The following is a 27,695-nucleotide window of genomic DNA, read 5'->3' as shown; positions in this document are numbered from 1 at the left end:
AAATAAACTTTTCATGTTAATAGAAATTTTCTGCAGTGTATAATTATAAAGAAATATTAAAATTACAGTTTAAAAGAAAACCCACAAACCAGTATAATCCCCACATATTACCAACATAGGATCTCTTGAGTTCTCTCCCAATTATTGCCATCTTTCTGTTCTGTACAGGTAAACTACTCTGACTTCTATTGCCATCACTTTTAATTGACTATTTGAGCTTCATGTAAATGCAGCAATGTAGTATATATTTATCTGTGTTTTGCATATATTGATTAACATTTGTGTTTGGGGGATTTATTCTTGTTTTTTGTTTGTTGTATATAGTAGCAATTCATTTACTTTCATTTCCATTCATTATTTTATTATGTGATTTTATTATAAATAATTACTCCATTCTACTTTTGATGGATATTTGGACTTTTTCCAGATTTCAGCTATTGTGCAGAATGTTCTGCATAATGTTCTGCATGAACATTCTGGTCAAGTCTTATTGTATGTAAGAGTGTGCATTTTTATTTGGTTCATACTAGAAGTGGAATTTCTGGACATGTGATAATGGATGTATCAATTAATCCTGCCTTTACACTGAAGTAAGAGAGGCTCCTGCACTGGTCCTCATGCTTTAGTTAAGCTCTTATGACAAATGTACAAAGTTTTAATTTTTGCAGTGCTGCATGGACCCCTTTGTCACAGCAGATCCACAGCTCAGTTTTGTGTTTCAATGACTTTCAAATGCTGTCCCTTAACATTTTCAGGACCAGATCCATGAGTATTGATTATGTCCATACATGATAACTCTAAATATATAAATTAACAAATAAAGCTAACAAAATATTAAATAAAGTACATTTTCTCATCCTACATTATTCAGAAATTTTAAAGAATTATACAGAAATATCCTCCTACCATTGAAAATTTATTTTCATAATATCATGGTAGTCTAGGTTTGAAATTACAATTTTAGGTTTTTCCAATCCACACTGGACTGTGGAGCCTTAGAGGGAGCTGGTCACTTGTCCCCCTGCTCATGTCTCACACCATTTTTCATCCACAACTACTTTCCACACCTTAAATTTGCACATAGGGATATCCCAGCCCACACATCCAAACTCTGTCTACTCCTCTTTGCAAAGAACCACCTCTGCGTGATCCCTCAGATCAGCTCAACTGGGTGTGGTTTTGCCATCCTGAAGGGACATTTGATAATGTCTGAAGATACTTTTGGTTGTCATGGTTTGGGGTGGGGAAGGAGAAGTACTGCTGGCATCTAGTGTGTAGAAGTCTATATGCTCCTACATATACAATTCACAGGGAAGTTCCCCCATAACAAATTATTTTTCCCAGATGTCATTCATGAAGTTTAGAAACCCTCAGATATAAAGGCTCATATATAGGAGTTCAAACCCAGGTGGAGTGCCCCAGCTTCTGGTGCAAGAACCAAGGGAAGGGTCCCAGAAGTGACCTGAATGTGCGTTCAAGAAATTTGGACAGGGAATTCTGAGTTTCCAGTTATCTTGGGTGTGTTCTTCCTGGAAGCAGGGTACTTTGGAATCTTGCTGAGCATTTTCCCTTTGACCCACTGATTCATCTCTTTAGGGTACATGCAACATAGCTGTATGGAAGTGAGATCACGGTCCTCTACAACTTTGCACCTAAGGAAGAGAAACATATTGTCTAGATCTAAGGGCAATACTGATGACTTAAAATCAAAAACAGGTAGTCTCAAGACTAGCACTGTTCAAGTCACAGAGAAATGCTTCTGCCAATCACTTGGCTCACATCACTGAAAAAAATAAACTTGAAAGAGTACTTGATTTGAGAGCAGAGAATGTGTGTAGGCTGTGGAGGTAAATATTACTTTAGGGGGGCAAAGATCAGCAGAAGTGCTTAGGTAAGAGAGAAGATATTAACTATCTTGCCAAGACTTTCCACTTAGGTACTTGTATAATGAAGGATAATTTCTCAGTAATGCTAAACAACACCTTTTTAATTTTTTTGAATTAAAACATCTGTATAAAGAGATATTCATCAATTAGACCAATATTGGTAGTGGTTGCACATGATGTCAGAAGAATTAATTGCAATATTAAATAATTTATATTATACTTACATATATAAACAGTTTATACATTATTCCTATATATAGACATATGTATATATGACTACATTGGCAACATAGGTGGATATTGAATATTAGACTTGCAAATACTATTTTAAGAATATTTAATACTTAAATAAAATGCTATATATATTTCAGAAAATGAAAAAAATCTGTCTGAATTCAGTATTTATGATTTGCAGGTATGATATTCATAAATATAATATTTATTCTTTTTAATTTACAGTATGATTTTGAAAAATTTAGAAGGGAATAACTATTTTGTGTATCATGATAAAAATACTTTGTTTTATTCATTTACATACATTATACTGTAATCCATTGAATTATAGAGAATAATACAGATTTTCCCACTGTCCAAAAGTAGAGTTCCTATGAAGCTTTTCCTAAGTCAAAAAAACATAAAGTGCTCTAAGAGGGCAAATGTAGATGATCAGGTCTGTGTCTATAGACTAAGTATTAATCCAAGCTAGACAAGGGCAACAAAACATCCACGGATGCAGAAGATTTCTCTCAAAACATGGGGGGTGAGGTTCTAAGCCTCACCCCTGTTGATCCCCAATTTCTCACCTGATGGCCCCCCTGAGACTGTGCCTGTCTTAGGTTGTTCCTCCCTTGAGGAGTCTTACCCGTCTCTGGCTAACCAGCCATCTTCCAGGGCCATACAGGGAAATGTAAAGTTGGTAAGTGAGAGAGAAGCAATATTCTTTGAAAAGGTTAGCTTTTTACTTCTTTGCAGATTTATGCCCTTTGGCTTCTATGCCCAGTATTTGTCCTGAGGTATCTTTACCACTTGGAAGAATTATGATACTCAGTAATTTTCGATATGAGGCACGAATTCTATTTAGGGGTTGTAATTAAGAAGGAAGAAGAAAAGCTATAGAAGTAGCAGACGGAAGAAAACATGAGAAAATTGATTATTTCTTTGACATAACTTCTTGTAGAGTAACATAAGCATGTATAGGTTTTAACAAACTACTAATTAAATGCATACACACATTAACAGAATAGGAATACAGATACATAACAAAAGCAGTCCTACAATTACCAGCCATATCCAGTGAAACCAAGAAAACCGGTTAGGTACCGTAGGCATTTGTGAAAACTTATCAATAATATGATGGATATTGTCTAACTGAATTTGAATAGTTTGTGAAAAATCAGACAAATTAAAACAACACATTCCTGATGTGTGATCAAAACTGAAAGTTTCTCTGATATGACTGCCCTTGCACTGTTCACCATGTAAGAACTTATTCACTATGTAAGAACTTGTTCACCATGTAAGAACTTGTTCGTTAAGCTTCAGAAGATTGGAGACTGTTGAGAATTAGGCTTGGGGTTGATTAATGATTGTGCATTGAGTCCCCTATACAGAATTTTATTGTTGTTAACAACCATTTGATCAATAAATATGAGAGATGCCCTCTCAAAATAAAAACAAAAAGCAGACATCCCTTTGACCCATACATTCCACTTCACTTTTGCACAGATTTAATTACAAGACTCTTCATCGCAGCATGAAATGTAGAGATTTCAGAAAACAACTTAAAAGTGTGTTGACATTGTTTTTCATGTGAAACCTTTGTAAGAGTGTATTATCAATAATACTTTTTAAAGTGTGTGTTGAATAAATTTCGGTATGTCTTTAAAAAAAACATAAAGTGAAGGGGATCCTGGCTTTCTGAAAGTTTGTGGTATGTATGCCATTTGCATTTATGAAATACCTGTATTAGTACCTGTTTTCACTAATCAAAAGAAATTTGAAAAGGATCTATGAAAAAAAGCTGTTATCATACTAATGTAGGTCTTTCCTAAAAGCAAAATGGTGCAATGTAAACTTTTGGAAAATGGGTGACACCTGTATTAGATAAGGATAGAAATAAAATTAATGTCATTCAAAGAGCTGAATAAAGAAACAGAAACATCTTTTAAAATAGTGTTACTCTTCTGTTTAAAGAAAATGGACACAGATATTTACAGACTTTTGTGTATAATTACATAGATAATATATTCAAAAGGGACATTACATGTTATTTGTTAAGTGGATATTTATATAACTATATATGTTATTAATCAATTTATGAGTTATAATACTGACTATTGGGCAAAAATGTCTCACTAAATATACAACTTGAAAGATGAAAGTTTTTCAACTTCAAATTCTTTATTTAATTATTTAATTAGTTGTTAAAAGAATGAGAATGCACACAAGTCTTATTCCTTTTATTTTCACATACAGGACTTTGAACACATGCAACTTTGAACACGAACGCTTTTATATTCATGAAACTGACAATCTGGAAAAGAAAAATCAAACCTCTGGTGCTTTAATAAATGTACTACATTGTGTTTTTGGACAACTTTCAATCATCTTAGTGCAACATGAAAATGTTTCTAAAAAGACATTATCTGATTCAAATGAATGATTGATTAATGTTTTTCCATTGGAGGACCATGACTAAAAATTTACTATATCATGCCAAAATATTGAGAAATGGAGAAAGAGATTGTAGAAACCAGATTTATATTTTACATTCAAAGACAGATGTAATATACCATAAAGAAAACAAACTAAAAAGATAGGGTTTATTTTTAGCTCTTTCAAAGCCAACTTTAAAGATAAACAGTATCTATGCAGATACTGGAAATACTTAGTTTCTCGAATAGAAGACTGGTAAATAACATTTTTGTATAAAACTGAAAATTTTATATATATATATAAAACATTTTGTATTTTTATACTAGAATTGAAAAAAGTTGAATAAAGAGCACAGCATTAATATTTAATGTTGATGAGTAAACAGAAAATTTCACTACTATTTTTGAGTGACTATACACACACAATTATCCTGTATATTTTAAGTATAGAAACTAGCCTTTTGGCGCTAAAAAAAAAGAGTTTATAGAAATCATGGAATATAGTCTTGAAATTTAATGATAGTATTATGCTATTTAATGATAGCATATGGCACAAAAATAATAAAAAACAATATTTAGGATGACAGTTTCAAAACGAGGCTGCTAATGAGATGATTAATAAGGTGCCATAATCAAATATATATGAAATAAGAGAAAAAATTATTGAAGTGCAAAGAAATAATGTTGATGAGTTAGTATATATTATATATTGTTGAACTAATGGAAAAATTAAATTTAATATATATGTCATTGTTTTGTACCAGTTTACCAAGTACATATTTATGCTTAAATGAGTAACAGAGAAAACAAATTTTAATTTTATGAATTGATTGAAATGATTGTCAAGTAAGGCTATGAGTTTATGGTTGCTGTTGTTAATCAGATAAAACAATAAATATGCAATCCAGAAAATTCAGAAACATTCTGTTTAATTAACTACACACTGTTTAATACTATGAGACATGGTCTCCATTATGTTCCTATTAATTATATATTGAGAGCAATGCAAATAATATATACAATATTTGGGGACCAACACAATATCTTTGTTAAGCACATCAAATTCAATTTGAAATCAGTGTAATACACATGATGGAAGTGCCCAATAAACTATTGTAAACTAATTAGATAATTTAGTTAAAATATGGTATGCACTTAAACAATAGAAGCTTCTCAAATAATAAAGATTCATAAGAATTGGAGAAAAATAAATTTCTAATTTTTACTATTCACATTTATTTACATATGTTGCTGTTTGTTAGTAAAATATTAAAAGCTTACAATGAAACCAAATCTGCATTTTGCTATTTTACTTTTTAATAGACTAAAAATGGTTGAAATTATGTTTGTATATTATTTTAATATCTAACACTTATTCTCTATATATTAAATGTATAAGTCTAATATATAATCTAATATTATCATGTTAATATAAAATTATTTAAGATAGGCAAATGTGTTTCTCTAAATGAAAATAGCACGTGAAATACCAACAAATATCACATTAAAATTAGACAAAAGGTAATTATAAAACAGTAACCAAATTTGTTTGAGACTTGCAAATATAATTCCTATAAGGAGTATTCTAGCCATTATAGATTAAGCCATTTTGTCATCGTTGAAATATTTGTACAAACTGAGCAACATTGTGATAATGTGGGTTTATTTTTAATATATCAACCTTGAAAATATTAAGCAGAAAGAAAAATGAGAAATTCTATATCAATTTAATGTTGTATTGAGACAATGAGCAAGAATGAGTTGTTTGTATTATGAAACTAAAATATTCTAATATGTTATCTCTAAAGATCTTCATTACATGTGACTATTCTTTACAATGAATTATATTCAGATTGAAATCTTTATTAAAATGTTATTTTAATTTATCCCACCAGTTCTATATTTTTCTCTCTAGCCTTCTTTTAGATTAAATTATATTTATTGGTATTTATTTTCATTACTTACACACATATATAATTGCTAATTCTTTAGTATTATAGCATACAAGTTTGACCTTTACCACATTGTCTTTTAAACCTCACAAGGCATCATTAGTTTTGTTTTATATAGGCAATATTCACATAGAATTTATTATATATTTACGTTTTTCACTTAGCCCTTCTGGATTTTCTAAATGAGGTCGTTGCTTCTCATGTAGAACTTTAACTTTGCTGCAATTTTCAGTTTTGTATGCTTGAAAATATATTTCTTTTCCAGCATTTTTGTAGGATATTTTAACTGGATGTGGAATTCTGGGTTCATAGCTATCTTCTTCTTTATGCAAATATAATTTCCCTTTTTTCTAGCTCCCATTGTTTTAGTTAGGAATAGAATCCTGCTTTTACTCTTTTGAATACCATTTGGGTATATGTGTTTGCCTCCTCATTTAATATTTTGCTTTTTATTTTAGTAGTTTTGTTACTAAGTGTTTAGGCATTATTTTATCTGGACTTTTCCTTCTTCATATGTCTAGTACTTTCTGAAGTTCTAATTTATCATCTCTGGATAATTTTGAAATAACTAAAAGCAGTTAGTCTTAAAAGATTGGTTCTGTCTCATTCTATCACCTTTCCTTCTGCACAATGTGCCTCTGTGTGTATTTCAAAATGTTCCATATATCTCTTAAAATCATTTTTTTCACCTTTGTTTCTTTATGTTTTAATATAAATATATTTTGGTGGCCTATCTCTCAATTCCCTAGTCTTTTTTCTGCTACATCTAATCTGCCATCAGTTAAATCAGCGATTAAATTCTGTATTTCATTCCTGTTTCTTTCAATTTAGATACATTTACATCGATATAGTTTCCCATTTTATCTTGAAATTCTCTATCTCCTAAATTCTACAATAAACTAAGTACATCTAATGCGAGTCAGTATAATAACAGCATTGTGTGTATCTTCTGTGAGCATGCATCTCTTTGTTTTGTCTCTTAAAAGTCATTTGGTCTTTTTCCCTGGTGTACTGGACATTTTTTTACTTCATATAAGACTTTATGTGTAACAAATTAAAGAGAGGTGATTAAGTGATACTGAATGGTGTTAACTTCTTCCAATGGGAATATGCTTTTGCTTCAGGCAGCCAATAAGCGTGGGTGAAAAACTACCCTTAATTTTTTTAGGGCTTTAGCTGTTTGGATACTGGTGTTCAGTCTTTGTAAGGGTTGGTCTTACCATGTTTTATTCCCATTACTAAAGTTGTGGATCTTTGTAGTTCTCAGATGAATACATGTGAAGTTGACCAAGACTGTCCTTCTTGTTGCAATCTGAACTCTTTTAACATGTCTGTGCCAGTGGCTGCTTAAGCTCTCAAACTCACAGCCAGATCATACTCACAAATTCCTCAAAAACAGAAGTGCAAAATTTAAAGCCCAACTGTGATTCTCTTCTTTTCTGGATCTTGGTTCCTCAAGTTCTCATTTCCTTGATAGTACTGTGATGTTTTCAAAGATAACTTATTTATTTGGCTCTGCTTTTTCAGTGGGTGAATTATTCTGTAACAAGCTGTTCCACCAATACTGGAGGCACATACCTGCAGTGATTTTTGAACAAACAATTTAATCTTCACTCAAACATGGCAGTAATGTTTAATCAAGTGTGGAATAGGTAGTAATCTCTGGTTTAATGTACTTAATGATTTTATTTCACTTTTTGTCGATTCTCTTGATAAAAGAAATATAGTAGTTTGATTAACAAAGCAAGCTCTGTGACAGTCTAACAGGTGTATAGCTTGGCTCCTGCATTTACTCACATAACTCTGACACATTGCTTAATTTCTGTGTCTTATTTTTCCTACTAAAGGTAGTAATAATCATCTTAGTACTAAAGTTTGTTTTGAAGAGGAAGTAGATACTTGGGTAAAGCTCTTGGAAGAGTGATACTCTTTGTTGTTGTTAAGGTATCATTGATATACATTCTTATGAAGGTTTCACAAGAAAAACAATGTGATCATTACATTAACCCATATTATAAAGTCCCCTGCATACCACACTGCAGTCACCAAGCATTATTGTACTAAGGTGCCACAGAGTCACTATTTGTCTTCTCTGTGACCTCCCCCACACCATGTGTACTAATCATAATACCCCGCAATCCCTTTCTCCCACCGTCCCCACCCGCCCTCCCCTTTGGTAACTGCTAGTGACTTCTTGGAGTCTGTGAGTCTGCTGCTATTTTGTTCCTTCAGTTTTGCTTTGTTGTTATACACCATAAATGAGGGAAATCATTTGGTATTTGTCTTTCTCTGCCTGACTTATTTCACTGAGCATAATGCCTTCTAGCTCCACCCATGTTGTTGCAAATGGTAGGGTTTGTTTCTTTCTTATGGCTGAATAGTATTCCATTGTGTATATGTACCACATATTCTTTATCCATTCATCCACTGATAGATACTTAGGTGGTTTCCATGTCTTGGCTATTGTAAATAGTGCAGCAATAAACATAGGTATGCATATATCCTTTTGAATCTGAGAACTTGTTTTCTTTGGGTAAATTCCTAGGAGTGGAAATCCTGGGTCAAATGATATTTCTATTTTTAGTTTTCTGAGGAACCTCCCTATTGTTTTCCACAGTGGTTGAACTAGTTTACATTCCTACCATCAATGTAGGAGGGTTCCTCTTTCTCTGCATCCTCACCAGTATTTGTTGTTCCTAGTCTTTTCGATGATGGCCATCCCAACTGGCATGAGGTGATATCTCATTGTGGTTCTAATTTGCATTTCCCTGATTATTAGTAATGTGAAGCAATTTTTCATGTTGGCCATCTGAATTTCTTTGGAGAATTGTCTGTGTTCATATCTTCCACCCATTTTTTAAATAGGGTTATTTGCTTTTTGGGAATTGATGCTTATGACTTCTTTATATATTTTGGATGTTAACCCCTTGTCAGATATGTCATTTGAAAATATATTCTCCCATATTGTAGGATGCCTTTTCTGTTCTGCTGATGGTGTCCTTTGTTGTACAGGAGATTTTTAGCATGATGTAGTCCCATTTGTTCATTTTTTATTTTGTTTCCCTTACCCAAGGAGAAGGATTCAGGAAAAAGTTGCTCATGTTTATATTCAAGAAATTTTTGCTTATGTTTTCTTCTAAGAGTTTTATGGTTTCATGACTTATATTCAGATCTGTGATCCATTTTGAGTTTACTTTTGTGCATGGGGTTAGACAATAATCCAGTTTCATTTTCTTGCATATAGCTGTCCAGTTTTGCCAACACCAACTGTTGAAAAGGCTGTCATTTCCCCATTGTATATCCATGACTCCTTTATATACTATGTATACTAACTGACTGTACATGCTTGCGTTTATATCTGTGCTCTCTAGTCTGTTGTATTGGCCTATGGGTCTGCTCTTGTGCCAGTACCAAATTGTCTTGATTACTGTGGTTTTGTAGTAGAGCTTGATGTCAGGGAGCATAATTTCCACTGCTTTATTCTTCCTTCTCAGGATTGCTTTGGCTACTCAGGGTCTTTTGTGGTTCCATATGAATCTTATCACTATTTGTTCCAGTTTGTTGAAGAATGTTATTGGTATTTTGATAGGGATTGCATTGAATCTGTAGATTGCATTAGGCAGGATGGTCATTTTGGCTATATTAATTATTCCTGTCCATGAGCATGTGATGTGTTTCCATTTATTGGTATCTTCTTTAATTTCTCTCATGAGTGCTTGTAGTTTTCAGGGTATTGTTCTTTCACTTCCTTGGTTAGGTTTATTCCTAGGTATTTTATTCTTTTTGGTGCAATTGTGAATGGAATTGTTTTCCTAATTTCTCTTTCTGCTAGTTCATCATTAGTGTATAAGAATGCAACAGATTTCTGTGTATTAATTTTGTATCCCACAATATTGGTGAATTCAGATACTAGATCTAGTGGTTTTGGAATGGATTCTTTAATGTTTTTTATGTACAATATCCCATCATCTGTAAGCAGGGACAGTTTAACAGCTTCCTTGCCAATATGGATGCCTTTTATGTCTTTGTCTTGTCTGATTGCCTTGGCTAGGTCCTCCAGAACTATGTTGAATAAATGTGGGGAGAGTAGGCATCCTTGTCTTGTTCCCAAACTTAAAGGGAAAGCTTTCAGCTTCTTGCTGTTAAGTATAATGTTGGTTGTGGGTTTGTCATATATGGCCTTTATTATGGCCTATACCCATTTTGTTGAGAGTTTTTATCAAAAATGAATGCTAAATTTTGTCAAATGATTTTTCAATATCTATGGGGATGATCATGTGGTTTTTGTCCTTCTTTTTGTTGATGTGGTAGATGATGTTGATGGATTTTCGAATGTTGTACCATCCTTGCATCCCTGGTATGAATTCCAGTTGATCATGATGGATGATCTTTTTGATGTATTTTTGAATTCAATTTGCTAATATTTTGTTGAGAATTTTTGCATTTATGTACATCAGGGATATTGGTATGTAATTTTCTTTTTTTGTGGTGTCTTTGCCTGGTTTTGGCATTAAAGTGATGTTGACCTCATAGAATGAGTTTGGGAGTATTCCCTCCTCTTCCACTTTTTGGAAAACTTTAAGAAGCATGGGTATTAGGTCTCCACTAAATATTTGTTAAAATTCCAGAGAGAAACCGTCTGGTACAGGGGTTTTGTTCTTAGGTAGATTTTGCTTACCAGTTCAATTTCCTTGCTGGTAATTGTTCTATTCAGATTTTCTGTTTCTTTGTGGGTCAGCCTTGGAAGGTTGCATTTTTCTAGAAAGTTGTCCATTTCTTCTAGGTTATCCAGTTTGTTAACATAATTTTTCATAGTATTCTCTCATAATTCTTTGTATTTCTGTGGTGTCCATAGTGATTTTTTCTTTCTCATTTCTGATTCAGTTTATATGTGTAGACTCTCTTTTTCTCTTGATAACTCTGGCTATGGGTTTATCTATTTTGTTTATTTTCTAGAAGAACCAGCTTCTGCTTTCATTGATTCTTTCTATTGTTTTCTTCTTCCTGATTCTATTTATTTATGCTCTAATCTTTATTATGTCCCCTCCTTCTACTGACTTTGGGCCTCATTTTTTCTTCCTTTACTAGTTTTATTAATTGTAAGTTTAGACTGTTCATTTGGGATTGTTCTTCTTCGCTTAGGTAGGCCTGTATTGCAATATACTTCTCTCTTAGCATGACCTTTTTTGGGTCCCACAGACTTGGCGATGTTGAATTATTGTTTTCACTTGTCCCATATATTACTTGATCTCTGTTTCTATTTGGTCAGTGATCTATTGATTATTTAGGACCATGTTATTAAGCCTCCATGTGTTTGTGGACTTTTTCATTTTCTTTGTGTAATTTATTTCTAGTTTCATGCCTTTATGATCTGAGAAACTGGTTGGTACAATTTCAATCTTTGAATTTACTGAGGCTCCTTTTGTGGCCTCGTATATGATCTATTTTTGAAAATGTTCCATGTGCACTTGAGAAGAATGTGTATTCTGTTGCTTTTGGATGGAGTGTTCTGTAGATGTCCATTAGGTCCATCTGTTCTAATATGTTGTTCAGTGCCTCTGTCTCTTTATTTATTTTCTGTCTGCTTGATCTGTTCTTTGGAGTGAGTTGTGTGTTGAAGTCTCCTAAAATGAATGCATTGCCTTCTGTTTCTCCCTTTAATTCTGTTAGTATTTGTTTCACCTATGTAGGAGCTCCTGTGTTGCGTACATAGATATTTATAATAGTTAGATCCTTTTTTTGGACTGACCCCTTCATCATTAGGTAATGTCCTTCTTTGTCTCTTGTGACTTTCTTTGTTTTGAAGTCTATTTTGTCTGATACTAGTACTGCAACTCCTGCTTTTTTCTCCCTATTAGTTGCATGAAATATCTTTTTCCATCACTTTACTTTCAGTCTGTGTATGTCTTTGGGTTTGACGTGAGTCTCTTGCAGACAGCATATAGATGGTCTTGTTTTTTATCCATTCAGTGACTCTATCTCTTTTGATTGATGCATCAGACCATTTACATTTAGGGTGATTATCAATCGGTATGTACTTATTGCCTTTGCAGGGTTTAGATTCGTGGTTACCAAAGGTTCAAGGGTAATTCCCTTACTATCTAACAGTTTAATTCAACTCACTTAGTGTGCTATTACAATCGCAACCTAAAGGTTCTTTTGTTTTCCCCCTTTTTCTTCCTCCTCCATTCTTTATATGTTAGATATCATATTCTGTGCTCTTTATCTATGCCTTGACTGACTTTGGGGGTAGTTGATTTGATTTTGCACCAGCTTAGTAATTAATTGTTCTACTTTGCTGTGCTTTTATTTCTGTAATGACAGCTATTTAGCCTTTGGAATACTTCCAACTATAGCAGTCCCTCCTAAATGTACTGTAGTGGTGGTTTGTGGGAGGTAAATTCTCTCAGCTTTTGCTTATCTGAAAATTGTTTAATCCCTCCTTCAAATTTAAATGATAACCTTGCAGGGCAGAGTTTTCTTGGTTCGAGGCCCTTCTTTTTCATTGCATTAAATATATCATGCCATTCTCTTCTGGCCTGTAAGGTTTTTGTTGTGAAGTCTGATGATAGCCTGATGGGTTTTCCTTTATAGGGTACCTTTTTCTCTCTAGCTGCCTTTAAAACTCTTTCCTTGTCCTTGATCTTTGCCATTTTAATTATATATTTTGATGTTGTCTTCCCCAGGTCCATTGTTTTGGGAGATCTGTGTACCTCCATAGCCTGACAGACTAATCTCCTTCCCCAGATTGGGTAAGTTTTCAGCAATTCCCTCCTGAATGACAGTTTCTATCCCTTTTTCTCTCTCTTCTTCTTCTGGTACCCCTATAAAGTGAATATTTTTCCATTTGGATTGGTCATACCATTCTCTCAATATGCTTTCATTCTTTGAGATCCTTTTTTCTCTCTGTACCACAGCATTTTTGTATACCTCTTCTCTAATTTCTTTTCCACTTACTGTCTCCTATACTACATCTAATATACTTTTAAATCCCTCTGTTATATGTTCCATTTCAGATATGGAATTTCTTAATAATTGACTCTCTGTCCTAAATTCATTCCTGAGTTCTTGAATATTTTTCTATACTTCCATGATCACATTTATGATTTTTATTTTGAACTATCTTTCAGGAAAATTGGTAAGTTCAGTTTCATTCAGATCTTTTTCTGGGGTTTGTGAGATTTTGGTCTGAACCATGTTCCTTTGACATTTCATATTTCTATGTGGCACCCCCGAGTGCCCAGAAGCTCTAATCTCTGGAGCTGCTCAGCCCCTGGAGTGAGGTTGTAGGTTGCAGGGGATTGGTGCTGGTGCCTGGTGGGAGGAAAGAGCTATTCCCTGATTCCTGGCTGCAGTGCCTGTCTCCAGTGTCAGAGGCAGTGGGCAAAGCACACAGGTGTAAGCCTCTGTGCTTTGCATCTCTACCTGTTGTATGCAGAGCCTCCCTCTGGCTGGCCTGATGGCAGAGCTGATGCCAAAGCAGTGACTGCTGGTTTGTGAACTGGTGCTGGCAGGCCAGGAGGAAGGCACAGCAGGCTGCCTGTCACAGTGGGGGGTCCTTGGAGCTGAATAGGCAGTCAGGGGAATGGAGCACCTGAAGCTCCTCAAAGTTCCCAACCTGCTGGGCATTTGGGCCCAGACAACCTTGTCTACCTTTCCCTTCTCCCTTGCAGCAAGCTCCGTGCAAACCCCACCCCTTCTGCAGCCCTCTTGCTGCTAGTAAGCCTATCAGACTGCTTGCCTTTCCTTTGTCCCAGAGCAGCTGGATGTGGATCCTCATCCTCCACAAAAGGCTGGAATCTCAGTCTCTCAAGCACTCCAGCTGTCCTAGCTCCCCAACCCCACCAACCTCCAGAGCACCACAAAATCTAGCTTTGTGCTCCAAAGCAGATCTTCAGTGCTGGGTGTTCAGCAGTCTTACATTTCTACCCCCTCCCTACTCCATTTCTTTTCCTCCCACCAGTGAGCTGGGGTGGGTGAAGGGCTCAGTTCACATTACTCTTGTTTCATGAGGTCTGCTCTCTTCTCCATGTGCATTCAGTCTGGGGCAGCCCTTTTCCTGTTGCTGTTATAGGATTTGTTGTATTAAATATATTTTCTTATTCTATGTGATTTTGGGAGGAGGTCTCTGCCTCACCTCTCATGTCACCATCTTGAATCAGTCTGTCAATTCTATGTCTTTTGATTGGTGTATTCAGACCATTTACATTTAGGGTGATTACTAATAGGTAGGTACTTATTGCCATTGCAGGCTTTAGATTCGTGGTTACCAAAGGTTCAAGGGTAATTCCCTTACTATCTAACAGTCTAATTACCTCACTTAGTATGCTATTACAAACACAATCTAAAGGTTCTGTTTCTTTTTCCTCCTTTTTCTTCCTCTTCCATTCTTTTTATATTATATATCATATTCTGTACTCTTTGTCTATCCTTGACTGACTTTGGGGTTAGTTTATTTGATTTTGCATCCTCTTAGTAATGAATTATTCTCCTTTCTTTGCTGTGGTTTCATTTCCTCTGGTGACAGCTCTTTATCCTTAGGAACACTTCCATCTATAGCAGTCTTTCCAAAATACCCTGTAGAGACAGTTTGTGGGAGGTAAATTCTTTCAGCGCCCTTCTATTTAATTGTATTAAATATATCATGTCACTCCCTTCTGGCCCATAAGGCTTCTGCTGAGAAGTCTGATGAAAGCCTGATGGGTTTTCCTTTGTAAGTGAACTTTTTTCTCTCTCTGGATGTTTTTAAATATCTTTCCTAATGCCTTGATATTTGCAATTTTAATTATTATATGTCTTGATGTTGTCTTCTGTGTGTCCCTTGTGTTGGGAGATCTGTGCACTTCCGTGGTCTGAGAGACTATCTCCTTCCAGAAATTATGGAGTTTCAGCTGTTGCCTCTTCAGAGTCATTTTCTATCCCTTTCTCTCTCTCTTCTTCTTCTGGTATCCCTATAATGTGAATATTGTTCCATTTGGATTGGTTGCACAGTTCTCTCAATATTCTTTCATCCTCAATATCCTTTTGTCTCTCTGTGCCTCAGCTTTTTTGTATTCCTCTTCTCTAATTTCTGTTCAATTTACCATGTACTCCACTATATCTTATCTGCTTTTCAATCCCTCCATTGTAAGTTTCATTTCTGATACTGTATTCTGTAATGATTGAATCTCTGTCTGTAATTCTTCCTTGAGTTCTTGAATATTTTATGTACCTCCATGAGCATGTTTATTATTTCTATTTTGAAATCTCTTTCAGGAAGATTGATGAGTTAAGGTTCACTTTACTCTTTTCTGGTTTTTGTGAGATTTTGGTTTGAACCAGGTCCTTTGATGTTTCATATTTTTATTTGGCACCCTCTAGTGCCCAGAAGCTCTACTCTCTGGAGCTACTCAGCCCCTGTAGCAATGGTAGGGGTCACAGGAGAGTGGTAGTGATGCCTGTGGGTAGGCAATAGTTGTTTCCTGATTCCCGGCTGCTGCTCCTCTCTCTACAGCCAGAACCAGTGGGCTGAGCATGCAGGTGTAAGCCTCTATGCTTTAAATTTGTAGCTGCTATATGTGGCACCTTCTTCTGGCTGGCCTGACACCAGGGCAAGGACTGCCAGTTTTCTAGCCAGTGCTGGCTTGGAGGAAGGCACAACAGCTGTATATCATGGTGGGTGACCTCAAGCTGCATAACCAGCCAGAGGATAGAGTGCCTGAGCTCCTGAATGTTCCCAACCTGCTGTACAGTGTGTGCCTGAACAATTTTGTCCCCCTGTCCTTTCTCCTGAGCAGCAAGCTCTGTGCAATCCTTGCCCCTTTAGCAGCACTCTCGCTGTTAGGAAGTCTCAGACTTTCCACCTTTCTTTTGTCCCAGAGCAGCCAGATGTGGATCCCTGTTTTCTACCAATGGCTGGATTCTCAGTCTCTCCAAGTATTCTGCCTGTCTTAACTTTCCAACCCCATTAATCTCCAGTGCACCATTTAATGTAGGTTTGTGCTCCCAAAGCAGATCTCCAGGCCTGGGTGTTCAGCAGTCCTATGATTCCACTCCCCACCCACTCGGTTCCTCTTCTTCCTGCTGGTGAGCTGGGGTGAGGGAAGGTCGTGTGTCCTCTCGGGTCATGGGTTTGGTATGTTACCCTTTTCCATGAGGTCGGTTTTTTTGCTCCAGGTGTATGCAGTCTGGACCAGCCTTCTTTCATGTTGTTCTTTCAATATTAGTTGTGCTAACTATATTTTCTTATTGTATGTGGTTTTGGGAGGAGGCCTTTGTCTCACCTCTCATGCCTCCATCTTTATTCCAAGTCAGAGACTGGTATTCTTCATTCTCTTGTTTCTAATTATTTAAAAGTATATAAAACTTATCTCAGTTTTTACATCTGGAATTGCTTCAGCTTCCTTAGTGATATAGTCCTGAGCTATTTATTGCTTGGGAAGATTGCTTCATTCTAATTCTGCAAATTGCAGGTCTAATGGGTAATTAATGTGGAATGGTCATTCAATGTTTTGTTTCATGAACTCCCTATAATTCACATGAGATAGTGTGCAAAATTTTGTGTGTGTGCACAAACACATTCAACTTTTGTGGAAAACTGAATTCACCAAATATTTAATGGTGCCTGGATCCAGAATAAACTGAAAATGTTCCCAGCACAGTTCACTCCAGGCATCATGAGCCACAACGAAGGGAGAATCGCCTTCAGCCTGGTTGGCTATGCTTCTGTTGTTACTTGGGGGTAGAAAAATCCCTTTGTAGACTCAAAACATGAAGTGTTTTCTCCCATTGCATGATACTTAGCTGCATTTTGTTACACCAGAAAACACCCCCTCCTCCTCAGCTGCAGAAGACCAGGGAATATTTCCATCTAATTCCTCATATGGTTTAAACATATGAATCATGTTTCTGTCTGTGAGGAAATCATCCTTTCTATCTAACAAAAGCCTGTCCAATTGTGCAAGCCTTCTTCTGACCTACTTGAGCAGAATTAATTTTTATGAGTGTTTATGGGGACATGAGCCATATCTTCTTCATCCTTGTTTTTCTCCAATGTAGTACATAGTGGGCATGCATAAAATGCTACTGGAATTGGTAAAATTTGGAAGTTTTGAATATGGAAATATATGTAAGATCTCTAAATTTCACAGTAATTCTATGTCTTATTTTCCTTAATAAGGGGAGTAATAATGCCTTGTGTGGCAGGCATTTTAGAAGTGAAGATTATCTCCAACCCATAGGGTTATTATTTTGGTCACTTCTGCTTCATGATTTTTGACTTAATACTCTCTCATTGATACACAGACACTAGCATTGCCTTTTAAAATTCTACATCAAGGTACACAGCAATTCCATAACTAATTTTATTGTCTAATCAATAAATATTTATGTATTTTATTCTAGGTACTAGGTACTCTGTAGGCCTGGGTATTTGAATATAAGCAAAAGAGGTAAGGTAGCTGTTTTCATGATATTCATTTAACTGTGATGGAGAAATGTGAGCAGACAAATGTTTCCTTACTCTCAAATTATATCTAATCTTTGACTACTTCCCATGGTTATACAAACATACCATTATTTTTCTCATTTGGATGCTCCCCTCCCACCTAGACTTCACTTTCTTGTCTCCAGAATCTGTACTTCTTCCTCCAGTTTTGAGGCACCAAGTTTTTGAAAGAGTTATCTTTATTTCTTTCCCTCCTATCTTCTTTCTGTTCTTTTCCGTAGAGCTTAAATCTTTAATCTATGGTTTAAGCCACCATCATCTCTCAGATTATTGCAGTAGCCTTCAAATTCATTCCATTTCTACCAATGTCACCTAAAGATTACTTCGACATAGTAGCCTGAATGACATCAGCTTATGTCACCATTCTGTTTAAAAATCCTCCAATAACTTTCTGTTTCACTTAGATAAAATGTGGAGTCCTCTCAATGTCCTGAGTTCTAAGTGATCTGGCCACAAGGCCTCTTTTACCAGTCTCCCCACATTTTACTTCAGCCTTGTGCTTTCCTGTCAGTGTGTCAGGCATGCTCCTATGTCAGTGAGTCCATACTGTTTATTCTGTTTAGTATTCCCTTGCCCATTAATGACTTTCTTCAGGGCTTTTCTTAAATATATCTTCATAGGAAGACTATTCTAACACTGTGCTTAAACTTGCAGTACTTATTATATAGTACTTTGGATTTCTCTTCATTGTCACTGTAATCTACTCACATCAGCATTTTTGACATTTCTCAAATATACCAGGAATATTATTACTGCTTCTGCAGCTATTTGTGTAGCACCCTGTGTGCATAGAATGGCCTATTCCTAACTGTACACATGTTCACTAGTTTTTTGTTCAAGTCTTTCTTAAAATACTATTTTTTTAATCCTTTCTGGACCATCAGATGTGAAATCACCTTTTCACACTTGGTATTCTTTTTCCCATAATATTTTACTTAATAGAACTTTGCAAATACAAAATTCATTAATTTTTAAGATAGTTATCCACCTGTGCCCTCCCAGTAAAACATGATTTTTATGAAAGCTTTGATTTTCACTTCACTAGATAAACACTTAGGCAATAAATGTTCGTATATAGTATGACAGACAGTGTTTAATATCAGATAACAGTAAATGCTAAGGAAAATAAAAGTGGTCAAGTAGGAAAGTTTTTATGGGAAGGTGTACCTATTTCATATAGCATTGTCAGGGAATGGTTCAAGGGCAGTTTTACATATAAATGGAGAACAGGGGTGAGGGAGTAAGCTGGGGAAAAGAGTTATAGGCACAGGAAACAGCTAGTGTAGTTCCCCATCTCAGGAGAATCCTTAGCATATTATAGGAATTTCAAGTAGACCACTGTGTTTGTAGCTCAGAGTGAACTGTGTTGAATAGTAGGAAGTAAAGCCAGAGAGGAAATGGAGTCAGATCATATAGGCTTTCAAGTCATTGAAAGAGCATTGGAGTTTATTCTGAGTGATTAGAATGACATTATAGGGTTTTGAATGGAGGAGAGGATATTTTTGGCTAAAATAGGGATGTTTGTAGCTTGGACCAGAGTAGTAGCTTTGAAGGTGGTAGATAGCAACTGGTCAGGTAACGGTTTATGATTTCAAAATGGAACAAACAGTATTCTCTGATTAACTGAATATGGTATTTGAGAGAAAGTTGGTAAGTATGATTCCAATGTTTTGGATTAAGTAATTGGAAAGACAGAGATGCCACCAATTGAGATTGGCAATACATGAGCAGAAGAACATTTAGGAAAGAAATTAAATTCTATGTTGGATTGGAAATGTCTAACATCCAAGAGTCAAGTTAAGGAAAGAATCTAGGTTGAAGAAGAATGTTTGTGAAACTGCAATTTCTATTTGATGCATTTTCATTTTAAAAGAAAGAGCCTGAAGAGAAAGAAGAAAAAAAATTGATTCAAGAAATAGATGAGAAGCCAACAGGAAGAACTGTCCTCATTGTCAAAGAAACTGTTTCAAGAAGTGAGTGTTCAACTATTCCAAATGATAATGATTGTTCAAGTGACATGAAAACTGTTATTAAAAAATGGTCATTTTTTTAAGAGTATGGAGATTTCTGGAGACCAAGTATGGAGATTACTCATTCAGAAAAAATATGGTCTGCAAAATTTCAGAATGTCCTATATCTACAGCAAAGTAGCAGCTCTTCTTACTGAGTAGCTAATCTCTGTCCACAGCTCTCCAGAAGTTGATTCAGTATGCTTTACAAGCCCCAGTATGACTTTGCATTTAAGGACTGTAAATATAATAATATTTAAATTTAATGCTTTAATTGAAAGTGAGTTTCACAGGAAATAGGGCATTTTATCTATAATATAATGTGGGGCTATACAGTGAGAACTAAAAATATTTTTCAGTCAACAGGCAAATGTTCAATATTTTAAAGGCCCAGTTTCACTTCTCAGGTTGTTTTATTATATCAATCTAATAGGGAAAAAGAATAAAGAAAAAATCCTAGTTACCTGAATCCTGTAAGTCCTCTGCCTTGTCTTGGCATTGTCAGGATTTATTGGGGCTGTCAGAAGAAATCATTTGATTCAGCTGTATTAGGTCTGTAGTGTCATAAATGCTTTTACCCTAAGAAATTTAGTTAGGCCATAATTTATTTCATAAATATGTCTTCTTAATTGTTTCAGGATATTAATGGGAAGATAGGATAGATACAGGAAAGAATTACTAAAAAAAATCAGCATTTATTTCTGTTGATGTTAATGTTTTGGGCTTTAATCTATATTAAATTTTTATGTAAAGTTTTATAAAAATAAGAAACTAAAGCTGTTATAGAGGGAGCACAATTTTAGCCATTTAGGTTTCACATAATAAAATGGTATAATATCATTTTGCAAGCAGGAAGATACATTATAAAATCAGAAACTAATTAGAAGTGTAGTATTTTATCAATCTTCTGCCATTTTCCATTTCCTTTAAATCAGAATTGTCTAAAATTAAGGTATCTTAAATATTATAGATGAATGATCTCTCCTCCTGGTAGAATTAATATAAAAATAAAAATGATTTGCAAAGGAAAAGATTTGAAAAGTTTAATAACCTATGCTTAAAATGTAGCAAGGCTTTTAGTACTTTCATCAATTTTGGTATTAAAGTCTTCCTAGTCATTTCTCAGACTATAATAATGTGTCATTAAATAATGACTTTGAACCTTTTCAATGTTGGTGGTGGTCTGTATGAGGTTGAGTACATATTTATTGACTCCAGTTACTGAATAAAATGCATTGGCAACATGCTAACAGTCTATTTAGAGAGTCATTTACTTTATAATTTATCCTGATTGCAGATATGTTGAAAACTCAGGAAATCTTAAAGTTCATATACTGCATACTTTGCTTATGAGTCAACAGTGTGTAGCATTGTACAAAGTTATTTTAAATAGAATTGATTTAATAGCTACTTTCTATGAATATTTATTGATGTTATAAAATGGACATTTATATAGTATAATAAATTCAATTTCTTTTCCATCTTACCACCAATCAGATAACATTTTAGAATATTTGCATTTGACTGAATTACAGATTAAATTTTAAAAAATTACATGGAAGTAGATTTTTGTTTTTATTACATTTCACATTTGATTCCAGAGATTAATATTATGCAGAGATGAGAACACCTATAGCATTCAAAACCATTATAATTCAACATTTTTATCAAAATAAAAAATAATTATGTACATTTAAGGCAAATTTAGAATAAATATATCAATTTATACATGATAAATATACTAATTAAGAGGTTTTCTAGTTGTAAGAACACAAACTACATGAATATTTAATTATATTTTTGATTTATAAAATAAATATGTATATTAATATTAAAGTAGATTTAGTATTCATTGTATTAAATATGTATTTATGTATTTTAATAATAGGTAGCATAGTTTTTCATTTGAAGCAAGATGATCATATTTGTAACTTTTCACTAGTTAAAAGTTTATTAAGTTAAATTTTCTTAGGAAAATGAAAACAGTAGATGTGTCTTATTACTACACCATATAAGCAGGATCTATGTCTATTTGTATATAGAGTTTAAAGTAACTTAGAAATGATTTGTCTGATGTTTGGTGATTCAAGCCTATGAAGGTTCACCAGAGAATTTCAAATATATTTTCTCTATATAGGGAATCATGATACTTAAGATGACTGGTGTTTTAGATGCTTCAATATTTGCTGGCACATTAATGAATCATTCTAATATTGGCTGAATTGCTATAAAATACAGACCCAAACCCTTGGACTGGGTTTCTTTTCTTAGTAGATTGACCACAGTAGCCCGGATCTTAGGAGTATGGGTATAAGAGGATGGGTTGAAGGATTGCAGACTATATAAGTATGTAAAGACTGACAGTTCCCTTGACTTAGATATCTAATACCAAAAATCTCAACCACTACCACAGAGGAAGGATAATTGGTTGAGAGGGCTATAGCCATGGAAACTTAATGATAGTTAAAACAATTCAAGTACTTTTTAAAAGGGGATAATTCTAAAGGCCAATTTCTAAAGCAGATACAATTTCTGAGATTATTGGAACTTTAGGTGGCTTAAAATTGCCTTTGGGGGAGGCCTGGCTTCCAGTATACCATACCAAAAGGTCACGGTGACTTTTTATTACTGGCGATGGTCACTGTGAGTCATATTCCTTGATTTCTTTTTCATCTTCATCCAAAGGACCTAGTTATACATTTGTTTTGCCTCTATTTGAGACATTTACGTAAAAAAAAAAGAGGAAAAGAGTAGGAATAAGAACAAAATAAATGCAAGTGGATAACTTCTTTATTTCTATACATACTACTTTAGACTTATTTTAACAAACTCAAAAGATGGTTTCTGACTGCTTAGGAATAATAGAAATAACTAACAACTTCTTATTTTTTACTTGTGATGAGAACTTTTCTACCCCCTAATTTTATTGAGAAATAAATGACATGTATCACTGAATAAGTTTAAGGAATATAAAATAATGGTTTGATTTTCATATAATGGGAAAATGATTACCACAGTGTGTTCAGCTATCATCTATCTTCATATATAGATAGATACAGTAAAAGGAAAGAAAGAAAAGAAGAAAAAAATTTTTTCCTTAAGATGAGAATTTGGACCTACTCTCAATAGCTTTCCTATATATCATACAACTGTGTTAGCTATACTCATTATGCCATATATTACATCCCTAGTACTTATTTATCATATAAGTAGAAGTTTGGGCCTTTGGACCACTTTTATCCAATTCCCCCTCACACAACCTCCTGCTTCTGGAAACCACAAGTATGATTTCTTTTTCTATGAGCTTTTTTTATTTTAAGATTGCACATATACATGAGATCATACAGTATTTTGTTTTTTTCTGTTGACTTATTTCACTTAACATAATGCTTTCAAGGTCTACACATGTTTTTGTAAATGGTAGGAGTTCACCGTTTTGATGGTTGAATAATATTCCATTGTATAAATATGCCCCATCTTCTTTATCCATTTGTCCAACGATGGGCACTTAAGTTGTTTCTGTCCTGGCTATTGTAAGTAATGCTGCTGTGAACATAAGACTGCAGATATCTTTCTGAGTTAGTGTTTTCAGTGCCTTTGGATACATTTCAAGATAGTTTGTATATCTTGTTTGGAGAAATGTCTATTCGTTTTGTCCATTTAAAATATTGGATTATTTGGGTTTTTGTTTTTCTCTTGAGTTGTGTGAGTTCTTTATGTACCCCTTGTGACATTCATGTTTTACAGATATTTTTTTCCATTCCATAGGTTGTCTTTTCATTTTGTTGTTTCTTTTGCTGTGCAGAAGCTTTTTAGTTTTATGTAGTTCCACTTTTCCATTTTTCTTTGCTTGCACTTAAGGTGTCATATCCAAGAATTCATTGCTGAACCCGTGTCACAGAGCTTTGTTCCTGTTTTCTTCTAGGAGTTTCATGGCTTCAGGTCTTAAACTAAATCTAATGCATTTTGAGTTAATTTTTCGTGAATGGTGTAAGATATGGGTTCAGTTTTAGTCTTATGCATGTGAATAGCCCAAGATCCCAGCACCATTTTTTGAAGAAATTGTCCTTTCTCCATTGAGTATTCTTGGCTTCCTTGTCAAATATTAGTCAGTTATATATAAACTTGGATTTATTTCTGGGTTTTCAATCTGTTACATTGGTCTGTTTGTCTGTTTTTATGCCAGTACTGTACTGTTTTGATGGCACGTTTATAGTATAGCTGAAATCAGGAAGTATGATGCCTCCTGCTTTGTGCTTTCCCAGAATTTCTTTGGCAGGTTGGGTTCTTTAGTGGTTCCATATAAATGTTAGGGGTGCTTTTTCTACTTCTTTAAAAATGCTATTGAAATCTTGATAGGAATTGCAATGAATCTAAAATGGCTTTTGGTAGTATTGACATTTTAACATTATTCTTCCAATCCATGAACACAGGATATCTTTCCATGTATTTGTGTCTTTGATTTCTTTCATCAATATCTTATAGTTTTCAGCATGGAGATCTTTCACCTTCCTAGTCAAACTTATTGCTAAGTATTTTATTGTTTCTGATGTTTTTATAAATGGGGCCAATTTCTTTATTTCTTATCCAGAAATTTCATTGTTACTGTATAGAAACACTATAGATTTTTGTTATATTAATTTGTATACTTCAATTCTATAGAATTCATTGATCATACATAATGTTTTTTTCTTGTTTGAGCCTTTGGGATTTTCTATATATACAGTCATGTCATCTGCAAATGCACAGTTTTACTTCTTTCTTTCCAGTTCTGATACCTTTTATTTTGTTTTTCTTGACTGACTTCTCCAGCAAGGACTTACAGTATTATGTTGAATAGGAGTGGTAAGAGTGGGTACCCTTATTTTCTTCCTGATCTTAGAGGAAAAGCTTTCATTCTTTCACTGTTGAGTATGATGTTAGCTCTGGGTTTATCATATATAGTCTTTATTATGTTGAGACATGTTCCTTCTGTGCTTATTTGTTAAGCATTTTATCATGAATTGATGTTGAGGGGTTTGTCAATGCTTTTCCTGCATCTGTTGAGATTATCATATGATTCTTTTTTTCACTTTATTAATGTGATGAATCACATTGATCGATTTGCATGTGTTGAATCATCCTTGCTTTCCTGCAATAAATCCCACTCTATCATGGTGAATGATGCTTTTAATGTGCTGCTGAATTCAGTTTGCTAGTATTTTATTGAAAATTTTGCACATACACTCATTAGGGATATTGGCCTATAGATTTCTTTCTAGTAGTGTGCTTTTCTGGTTTTGGTATGAGGATAATTCTGCCCACATAAAATGAGTTTGTGAATGTTCTCTCCTCTTTGATGTTTTAGAATAATTTGAGACAGATCAGACAATTCTTCTTTAGATGTTTGGTAAAATTCACTACTGAAGCCAGATTTTCTTTATTGGCAGATTTCTTTTTTCATTACTGATTCAATCTCCATACTGAAAATTGGTCTATTCACATTTTCTATTTCTTCCTTTTTCAGTCTTGGTGAGTTATATTGTTTATAAGAATTTTTCCATTTCTTCTAGGTTGCCCAGTGTGTTAACATATATTGTTCATAGTACCTCTTATGATCCTTTAAATTTCCATTGTATCAGTTGTAATTCTCATATTTTAATAATTTTTTCATTTGTGTTCTTTCTATATTTTTCTTGGTTAATTTAGCTAAAGTTTTATCAATTTTGTTTGTCTTTTCAAAAAACCAACTTCTAGTTTGGTTAATCTTTTCTATTGTTTTTCTGCTATTTCATTTATTTCTGTTCTAATCTTTATTATTTCCTTTCTTCTACTAACTTTAAGCTCAGTTTGTTCTTTTCTACTTCCTTAATTCATAGAATTAGGTTATTTATTTAGGATCCTTCTTGCTTCTTAAGGTAGGTGTTATTGCTATGAATTCCACTCTTAGAGCAGCTTTTGCTATATCACATAAATTCTAGTATGTTGTGTGTCCATTTTGATGTCTCATGCTTTTTTATTTCTCCTTTTATTTCTTCTTTGATCCACTAACTGTTCAGGAGAATGTTTAATTTCCATGTGTTTATGAATTTTCTAGTTCTCTTCTTGTTGATTTCTAGTTTCATGACATAATGGTCGGAGAAGATAGTTGTTATAATTTCAATACTCATTAATTTGTTAAGACTTGTTTTGTGGCCTAATATATGGTGTTCCTTTCAAAATAGTCCATGTGTGCTTGAGAAGGATGTATAGTTTGCTCTTATTAGGTAGAATGTTCTTTATATGTTTGTTAAGTCCATTTGATTGTAGTGTTGTTCAAATTCAGTGTTTCCTTATTCATTCTCTGCTTGTATAATTTGTTCATTGCTGAGAGCTGAATATTAAAGTCCCCAAGTGATATTGTATTATACTTTATTTCTCCTTTTAGCTCTGTAAATTTTCCTTTTATAGATTTAGGTGCTTTGATTGTGGGCACATAAATATTTACATTTGTTATATCTACTTGACCCTTTTATCATTGTATAATGACTTTGTCTCTTTCTACCATTTTTAGTTTAAAGTTTATTTTGTCTGATTTTTTGGTTACCATTTGTTTAAAATATCTTTTTCTATCCCTTTACTCTCAGTCTATGTGTGTCTTTAAGTCTAAAGTAAGTCTCTGGTAGACAGCATATTGTTGGATCTTGTTTTTTATCCATTCAGCTATTTTGTGTCTTGATTAGAGAATTTAATGTTTATATTTAAAGTAATTATTGATAGGTAAGGAAATTTTGTTAATAATTTCTGGTTGTTTCGTAAATCCATTGCTCCTTATTTCTCATCCTGATGTCTTTTTTGTGTTTTGGTGTTCTTTGTTATGCTTTGACTGCTTTATTGTGTTGCTTTGAGTAATCACTACATTGTTGTCCTGTGGTTACCATGAGGCTTATATAAACCGTCTTAAATTTATAACACTCATTTAAACTGATAACAACTTAACTTCAATAGAATTCATATACTTTAGACTTTTCCTTCTTCTCCCTCTCACAATTTAGGTTATTGCTGTTGTAATTTACATATTGTGTTAACTATTAATAGATTATTACATTTGTTATTTTTGCTATTTTTTTAAATTTACACTAGAGTTGTAAATGAGTTATTCACCACTATTAACATATTGCAGAATGTAATTATGACTATATATTTACCACTATCAGAGGTTTATTCTATATTTTGTGTTTTTATGTTAATTAGCATTCTTTTCATTCCACTAAAAGTACTCACATTTACATTTATTTTAAGATAGGTCTAGTGGAAATGAAATCCCTCAGCTTTTGTTTGTTTGGGAAAGTTTTTATCCCTACTTTGTTCCTGAAGGAGAGTTTTTCTGGGTATGGAATTCTTGGTTGACAATTATTATTTTTTCAGTATTTTAAATATGTCAGGCTGTCCTCTCCTGGCCTGGAAAGTTTCTGTTGTGAAATCTGCCTATAGTCATATAGGATTCCCTTCTATGTAATAGATGGGGATATGAATTAGCTTCCCAGCTCTGACAGGGCAGCAGGCCAGGACACAGGACCAGTACAGATAGTTGTTTTGGTGGCCCAAATCAGGCCTGAGTGTACCCTGAATTCCCTACTCAGATGAGGCCACCTGTTTTGCTCTTCAGTTAATGGGAAGCCATAGGCTCTGCTCTTTGTTCAACTGTCACTGAACACAGGGCTGTTGAATGGGCTACGCAGCTATTTGTG

The sequence above is a fragment of the Manis javanica genome, chromosome 9 (genome assembly GCF_040802235.1).
Source record: "Manis javanica isolate MJ-LG chromosome 9, MJ_LKY, whole genome shotgun sequence".
Lineage (NCBI taxonomy): Eukaryota > Metazoa > Chordata > Mammalia > Pholidota > Manidae > Manis > Manis javanica.
Note: the sequence above shows the minus strand (reverse complement) of the source record.